Here is an 8096-nt window from a genome sequence, read left to right as displayed (position 1 = left end):
GGCCAAGGGGAGGGGGCTTGCCCCCCAAGCAAGGGGGGCACCCCCTCTAGGGTTCCCCCCCCAACCCTAGGCGCATGGGCCCAAGGGAGGGTGCGCCCAGCCCTCCAGGGGCTGGTTCCCTGCCCACTATGGCCCATGAAGCCCTCCGAGAGAGGTGGCCCCTCCCGGTGGACCCCCGGAACCCCTCCGGTGGCCCCGGTACAATACCGATAAGCCCCTGAACTTTTCCGGTGACCGTATGACAACTTTCCATATATAAATCTTCACCTCCGGACCATTTCGGAACTCCTCGTGACGTCCGGGATCTCATCTGGGACTCCGAACAACATTCGATAATCACTTACAAGTCTTCCTAATAACCCTAGCGTCACCGAACCTTAAGTGTGTAGACCCTACGGGTTCGGGAATCATGCAGACATGACCGAGACAGCTCTCTGGCCAATAACCAACAGCGGGATCTGGATACCCATGTTGGCTCCCACATGTTCCACGATGATCTCATCGAATGAACCACGATGTCAAGGATTCAAGCAATCATGTATACAATTCCCTTTGTCAATCAGTACGTTACTTGCCCGAGATTCGATCGTCGGTATCCCAATACCTCGTTCAATCACGTTACCGGCAAGTCACTTTACTCGTACCGTAATGCATGATCTCGTGACCAACCACTTGGTCACATTGAGCTCATTATGATGATGCATTACTGAGTGGGCCCAGAGATACCTCTCCGTCATACGGAGTGACAAATCCCAGTCTCGATCTGTGTCAACCCAAGAAATACTTTCGGAGATACCTGTAGTACACCTTTATAGTCATCCAGTTACGTTGTGACGTTTGGTACACCCAAAGCACTCCTACGGTATCCGGGAGTTACACGATCTCATGGTCTAAGGAAATGATACTTGACATTAGAAAAGCTCTAGCAAACGAACTACACGATCTTGTGCTATGCTTAGGATTGGGTCTTGTCCATCACATCATTCTCCCAATGATGTAACCCCGTTATCAATGACATCCAATGTCCATGGTCACGAAATCGTGACCATCCATTGATCAACGAGCTAGTCAACTAGAGGCTAACTAGGAACATGTTGTGGTCTACTCATTCACACATGTATTACGATTTCCGGATAATACAATTATAGCATGAACAATAGACAATTATCATGAACAAGGAAATATAATAATAACCATTTTATTATTGCCTCTGGGCATATTTCCAACAGTCTCCCACTTGCACTAGAGTCAATAATCCAGTTACATTGTGATGAATCGAACACCCATAGAGTTCTGGTGTTGATCATGTTTTGCTCGCGAAAGAGGTTTAGTCAATGGATCTGCGACATTCAGATCCGTATGCACTTTGCAAATATCTATGTCTCCATCTTGAACATTTTCACGAATGGAGTTGAAGCGATGCTTGATGTGCCTGGTATTCTTGTGAAACCTGGGCTCCTTGGCAAGGGCAATAGCTCCAGTGTTGTCACAAAAGAGAGTCATCGGCCCCTGAAAGTGCAACTATCCCTAGGTGGTTTTGGTAATTCCTAACAACATATAGCTCATTGAGCTAATACTATTCCAAGACAAATATTTCAGGAAAGCTCAATGAATGGCATGGCGTGGATGAGGAAAGTGGATCCCTCAAAATTCTAAGGACAAAAGGATTGGCTCAAGCTCAAAAGCTCAAGACTCTACATTTTATATTTTAGTGATCCAAGATCACATTGAGTCTATAGGAAAAGCCAATACTATCAAGGAGGGATGAGGTGTTGCTTAATGAGTTTCTTGCTCCACGGTGCTTAGTGATATGCTCCAAAAACCCTCAACTGCTTTCTCATATCCACATATGACCTAAACCTAAAGTCAAACTCGGCCCCACCGATTCATTCCATCCGGCGCCACGAGTTTAGATGTCATAGCCACTGCCACAAACCCTAGGCAAATCGGTCTCACCGATAGGGATCTCGGTCTCACCGAGATGGGATTGTAATCTCTCTATTTCCCTTCGTAATGTTTCGGTCTAACCGAAGTGAGTGATCGGTCCCACCGAGATTGCAATGTAAACTCTCTGTTTCCCTTTCGTAACATTTCGGTCTCACCGAAAAGAGCGAATAGGTCCCACCGAGTTTACCTGACCAACTCTCTGGTTAGCTTATTACCAAAATCGGTCTCACCGAGTTTGTGTAATCGGTCTCACCGAGATTACGTTATGCTCTAACCCTAACCACATTGGTCCTACCGAGTTGCATGTCGGTCCCACCGAAATCACTAACGGTCACTAGGTTTACTGAATCGGTCTGACCGAGTTTGTTGATTTGGTCCCACCGAGATTGGTAAATTGTGTGTAACGGTTAGATTTTGTGTGGAGGCTATATATACCCCTCCACCTCCTCTTCATTCATGGAGAGAGCCATCAGAACAAACCTATACTTCCAACTTACCATTTCTGAGAGAGAACTACCTACTCATGTGTTGAGGCCAAGATATTCCATTCCTACCATATGAATCTTGATCTCTAGCCTTCCCCAAGTTGCTTTCCACTCAAATCTTCTTTCCACCAGATCCAAATCCTGTGAGAGAGAGTTGAGTGTTGGGGAGACTATCATTTGAAGCACAAGAGCAAGGAGTTCATCATCAACACACCATTTGTTACTTCTTGGAGAGTGGTGTCTCTTAGATTGGCTAGGTGTCACTCGGGAGCCTCCGACAAGATTGTGGAGTTGAACCAAGGAGTTTGTAAGGGCAAGGAGATCGCCTACTTCGTGAAGATCTACCGCTAGTGAGGCAAGTCCTTCGTGGGCGACGGCCATGGTGGGATAGACAAGGTTGCTTCTTCGTGGACCCTTCCTGGGTGGAGCCCTCCGTGGACTCGCGCAGCCGTTACCCCTCGTGGGTTGAAGTCTCCATCAACGTGTGAAGATTGCATGCTTTACTTTCCGCTGCTCACATACTCTTTGCATGCTTGCTTGAATTGTGTGAAGATTGCTTGACTTGTGCTAAGATAGCTAAAATCTGCCAAAGACTAAAATTGGGAAAAGGCATAATTTTTAATTGGTCAAGTAGTCTAATCACCCCCCCCCTCTAGACATACTTCAAGGTCCTACAAGTGGTATCAGAGCATTGGTCTCCATTTGCTTTGATTTCCATAGCTTTTGGTGGTCATAGCCTTGGTTTCACAACCTAGGAGAGTATGACGTCTAGCGAGGGAAGTTATCACCGTAGAGGTCCTTACTTTGATGGTACTAATTTTGCTAGTTGGAAGCATAAGATGAAAATGCACATTCTCAAACATAACCCCACCGTTTGGGCTATTGTGTGTATTGGCTTGCAAGGTGAATTCTTTGATGAGAGGGAACCAAACCGTGAAGCTAGTGCGGATGAATTGAAGATGCTGCAATACAACGCTCAAGCTTGTGATATCCTCTTGAAAGTGCAACTATCCCTAGGTGGTTTTGGTAATTCATAACAACATATAGCTCATTGAGCTAATGCTATTCCAAGACTATTATTTCAGGAAAGCTCAATGAATGGCATGGCATGGATGATGAAAGTGGATCCCTCAAAATACTAAGGACAAAGGATTGGCTCAAGCTCAAAAGCTCAAGACTCTTCATTTTACATTTTAGTGATCCAAGATCACATTGAGTCTATAGGAAAAGCCAATACTATCAAGAAGGGATGATGTGTTGCTTAATGAGCCTCTTGCTTCATGTGCTTAGTGATATGCTCCAAAACCCTCAACTACTTTCCCACATCCACAAATGACCTAAACCTAAAGCCAAAATTGGTCACACCGATTCTTTCTATCCGGCGCCACTGATTCCAAAAGTCATAGCCACTGCCACAAACCCTAAGCAAATCGGTCTTACCGATAGGGATCTCGGTCTCACCAAGATGGGGTTGCAATCTCTTTGTTTCCCTTTGTAACGTTTCGGTCTAACCGAAGTGAGCGATTTGTCCCACCGAGATTGCAATGTAAACTCTCTGTTTCCTTTTTGTAACATTTCCGGTCTCACTGAAAAGAGCAAATCGGTCGCACCGAGTTACCTGACCAACTCTCTGGAAAGCTTATTACCAAATCGGTCTCACCGAGTTTGTGTAATCGGTCTCACCGAGATTACGTTATGCCCTAACCCTAACCAAATCGGCCTCACCGAGATGCATGTCAGTCCCACCGAAAATCACTAACGGTCACTAGGTTTACTAAATCGGTCCGACCGAGTTTAACGATTCGGTCCCACCGAGTTTGGTAAATTGTGTGTAACGGTTAGATTTTGTGTGGAGGCTATATATACCCCTCCACCTCCTCTTCATTCGTGGAGAGAGCCATCAGAACGAACCTACACTTCCAACTTACCATTTCTGAGAGAGAACCACCTACTCATGTGTTGAGGCCAAGATATTCCATTCCTACCATATGAATCTTGATCTCTAGCCTTCCCCAAGTTGCTTTCCACTCAAATCTTCTTTCCACCATATCCAAATCCTGTGAGAGAGAGTTGAGTGTTGGGGAGACTATCATTTGAAGCACAAGAGCAAGGAGTTCATCATCAACGCACCATTTGTTACTTCTTGGAGAGTGGTGTCTCCTAGATTGGCTAGGTGTCACTTGGGAGCCTCCGACAAGATTGTGGAGTTGAACCAAGGAGTTTGTAAGGGCAAGGAGATCGCCTACTTCGTGAAGATCTACCGCTAGTGAGGCAAGTCCTTCGTGGGCGACGGCCATGGTGGGATAGACAAGGTTGCTTCTTCGTGGACCCTTCGTGGGTGGAGCCCTCCATGGACTCGCGCAGCCGTTATCCTTCGTGGGTTGAAGTCTCCATCAACGTGGATGTATGATAGCACCACCTATCGGAACCACGCCAAAAACATCCGTGTCTCCAATTGCGTTTGAATCCTCCAAACCCTCCCCTTTACTTTCTTGCAAGTTGCATGCTTTAATTTCCGCTGCCTATACACTCTTTGCATGCTTGCTTGAATTGTGTGATGATTGCTTGACTTGTCCTAAAATAGCTAAAATCTGCCAAACTATAAAATTGGGAAAAGGTTAAGTTTTTATTGGTCAAGTTGTCTAGTCACCCCCCTCTAGACATACTTCAAGGTCCTACAAGTGGTATCAGAGCATTAGTTTCCATTTGCTTTGATTTCCATAGCTTTTGGTGGTCATAGCCTTGGTTTCACAACCTAGGAGAGTATGGCGTCTAGCGAGGGAAATTATCACTGTAGAGGTCCTTACTTTGATGGTACTAATTTTGCTAGTTGGAAGCATAAGATAAAAATGCATATTCTTGGACATAACCCCGCCATTTAGGCAATTATTTGTATTGGCTTGCAAGGTGAATTCTTCGATGGGAGAGAACCGAACCGTGAAGCTAATGCGGAAGAATTGAAGGTGCTGCAATACAACGCTCAAGCATGTGACATCATCTTCAACGGATTGTGCCCCGAAGAATTCAACAAAATCAGCCGTCTTGAGAATGCAAAGGAAATTTGGGATACTTTGATTGATATGCATGAAGGTACCAAGTCCGTCAAGGAATCCAAGTTGGATGTGCTCCAAAGTCAGCTTGACAAGTTCAAAATGAAGGATGGTGAAGGTGTCGCTGAAATGTACTCTAGGCTTGCTCTTATCACAAATGAGATTGCCGGCTTAGGGAGTGAAGAGATGACCGACAAATTCACCATCAAGAAAATCCTAAGAGCATTGGATGGAAAGTATGATACCGTGTGCACATTGATCCAAATGATGCCAAACTACAAAGATCTCAAGCCAACGGAAGTCATTGGAAGGATTGTTGCTCATGACATGTCACTCAAGGATAAGGAGGAACTTCACAACAAATCAAGTGGTGCTTACAAAGCCTCAAGTGAAGCCCCCACATCATCAAGTGAGAAACCAACCTTCAATGAAGAATTGAGCTTAATGGTGAAGAACTTCAACAAATTCTACAAAAGTAGAAGCAAAGAAAGAAGCTCCAAGTCAAGGTCTTACAATGACAAGAGATCTTCCAGTCGAGAGCGCAATTGCTACAATTGTGGGAGACCCGGACACTACTCCAATGAGTGTACAACACCCTACAAAAGAAGAGAAGATTCTCCAAGAAGAAGGAGCAAAAGAGAAGAATCACCACCAAGAGAGAGGAGGAGTAGAGATGATCGTTATGAACGAAGACCCTCACGGAGAAGTAAGGATTCAGAAAGAAAGGACCAGTCATCAAGGAGCTACACAAAACGAAGACATCAAGCTCATGTTGGTGAATGGGTTTCCGGCTCCGACTCCAACAATCACTTCGAGAGAAGCTATCACTCCGACTCCGAATATACTCAAGATGAAGGTGTTGCCGGTCTAGCACTTGTGTCAACCAACTCCTACGACATATTTAACTCACCAAATGAAGGTGTTGGAAGATGCTTCATGGCCAAAGGTCCAAAGGTAACACATCCCGAGTATGTTGATTTTAATAGTGATGAAGATGACTTGCTTGTGGATGATGATTTACTTGTTGACAACTCTAGTGATGAATACTATGATGAAATGTCAATTAATCATGCTAATCAAACGAATGACAATGATAAGGAGAAAATTGAGCTTCTAACTAAAGAACTAAACACTCTTAAGTTGGCTCATGAAACTATCTTCGAAGATCATCGAGAACTTTTAAGGGCTCATGAGAAGTTACGCTTTGAAAAGCTCAATCTTGAGCAAGAGCATGAGTTCTTAAAGGCAATCAATGATGATCTCCGCAAGAAAAGTTCTTCTTACATTGCCAAGCGTTTACTCTTATCTACTTACATGCCTCAAGTCAAGTCTAGTAACAAGTACAAGAAGATACTTCCTCTAGTAGTAACAATAATAATGTCAAATCCAATGTTGTTGCTTCTAGTAGTTCTCTTGATTCCACTAATGATTCTCTTAGCCAAGTTACACTTCAGCAAGAAAATAGTTTATTGAAGGGAATTATAGAGAAAGGTGTTTACAAGAGCCTTGCCGGGAGTAAGCAATTCGAGGAAATTGTACGCAAGCAAGGAAGGCACCGGAAGAATCAAGGTGTTGGTTTTGAACGAAAGTTCAACGCCAATGGAGTTGAGTGGGAAGAAGATCAATACCCCAAGACAAAGTTTGTTCCTCAACAAGAGAAGTATGATCCTACTTCCTTCAAGGGGCACAAGCTCAAGATGATCTTCCACCACAAGACCACAAGAACAAAGGCAAGGACAAGCTTCAAGAAGAGACTGATGCATTTGAAGAAGCACCTAAAGCCTCGTTCAAGTGGGTCCCCAAGACTACGTCAAGTTCTACTTCATCAAGTACAACTACAACTCCAAGGATTCCCATCAAGATGATGTGGATCCCGAAGAAGAAGAACTAGAGAGTTCTTGAGGGTGACTCCGCCAACATTCTTCACTCATATCATTTTGGCAAGAACAAGTGCAATCAACTTTCACATCTTGCACTAGTTCAAGGAGTCACAAACCCTCATGTTGGTAAGGCAAGGAGTCACTAACTCTTGCTTATCACATACTTCTCAAAGCGACGATGTTATTTAAATTTTATTATCATTTGTCGAAGCTTTGATCTATATGTTGTCATCAATTACCAGAAAGGGGGAGATTGAAAGTGCAACTATCCCTAGGTGGTTTTGGTAATTCATAACAACATATAGCTCATTGAGCTAATGCTATTCCAAGACTATTATTTCAGGAAAGCTCCATGAATGGCATGGCATGGATGATGAAAGTGGATCCCTCAAAATACTAAGGACAAAGGATTGGCTCAAGCTCAAAAGCTCAAGACTCTTCATTTTACATTTTAGTGATCCAAGATCACATTGAGTCTATAGGAAAAGCCAATACTATCGAGAAGGGATGAGGTGTTGCTTAATGAGCCTCTTGCTTCATGTGCTTAGTGATATGCTCCAAAACCCTCAACTACTTTCCCACATCCACAAATGACCTAAACCTAAAGCCAAAATCGGTCACACCGATTCTTTCTATCCGGCGCCACCAATTCCAAAAGTCATAGCCACTGCCACAAACCCTAAGCAAATCGGTCTTACCGATAGGGATCTCGGTCTCACCGAGATGGGGTTGCA

The sequence above is a fragment of the Triticum dicoccoides genome, chromosome 5B, assembly GCF_002162155.2.
Source record: "Triticum dicoccoides isolate Atlit2015 ecotype Zavitan chromosome 5B, WEW_v2.0, whole genome shotgun sequence".
Lineage (NCBI taxonomy): Eukaryota > Viridiplantae > Streptophyta > Magnoliopsida > Poales > Poaceae > Triticum > Triticum dicoccoides.
This window is presented reverse-complemented; position numbering follows the sequence as displayed.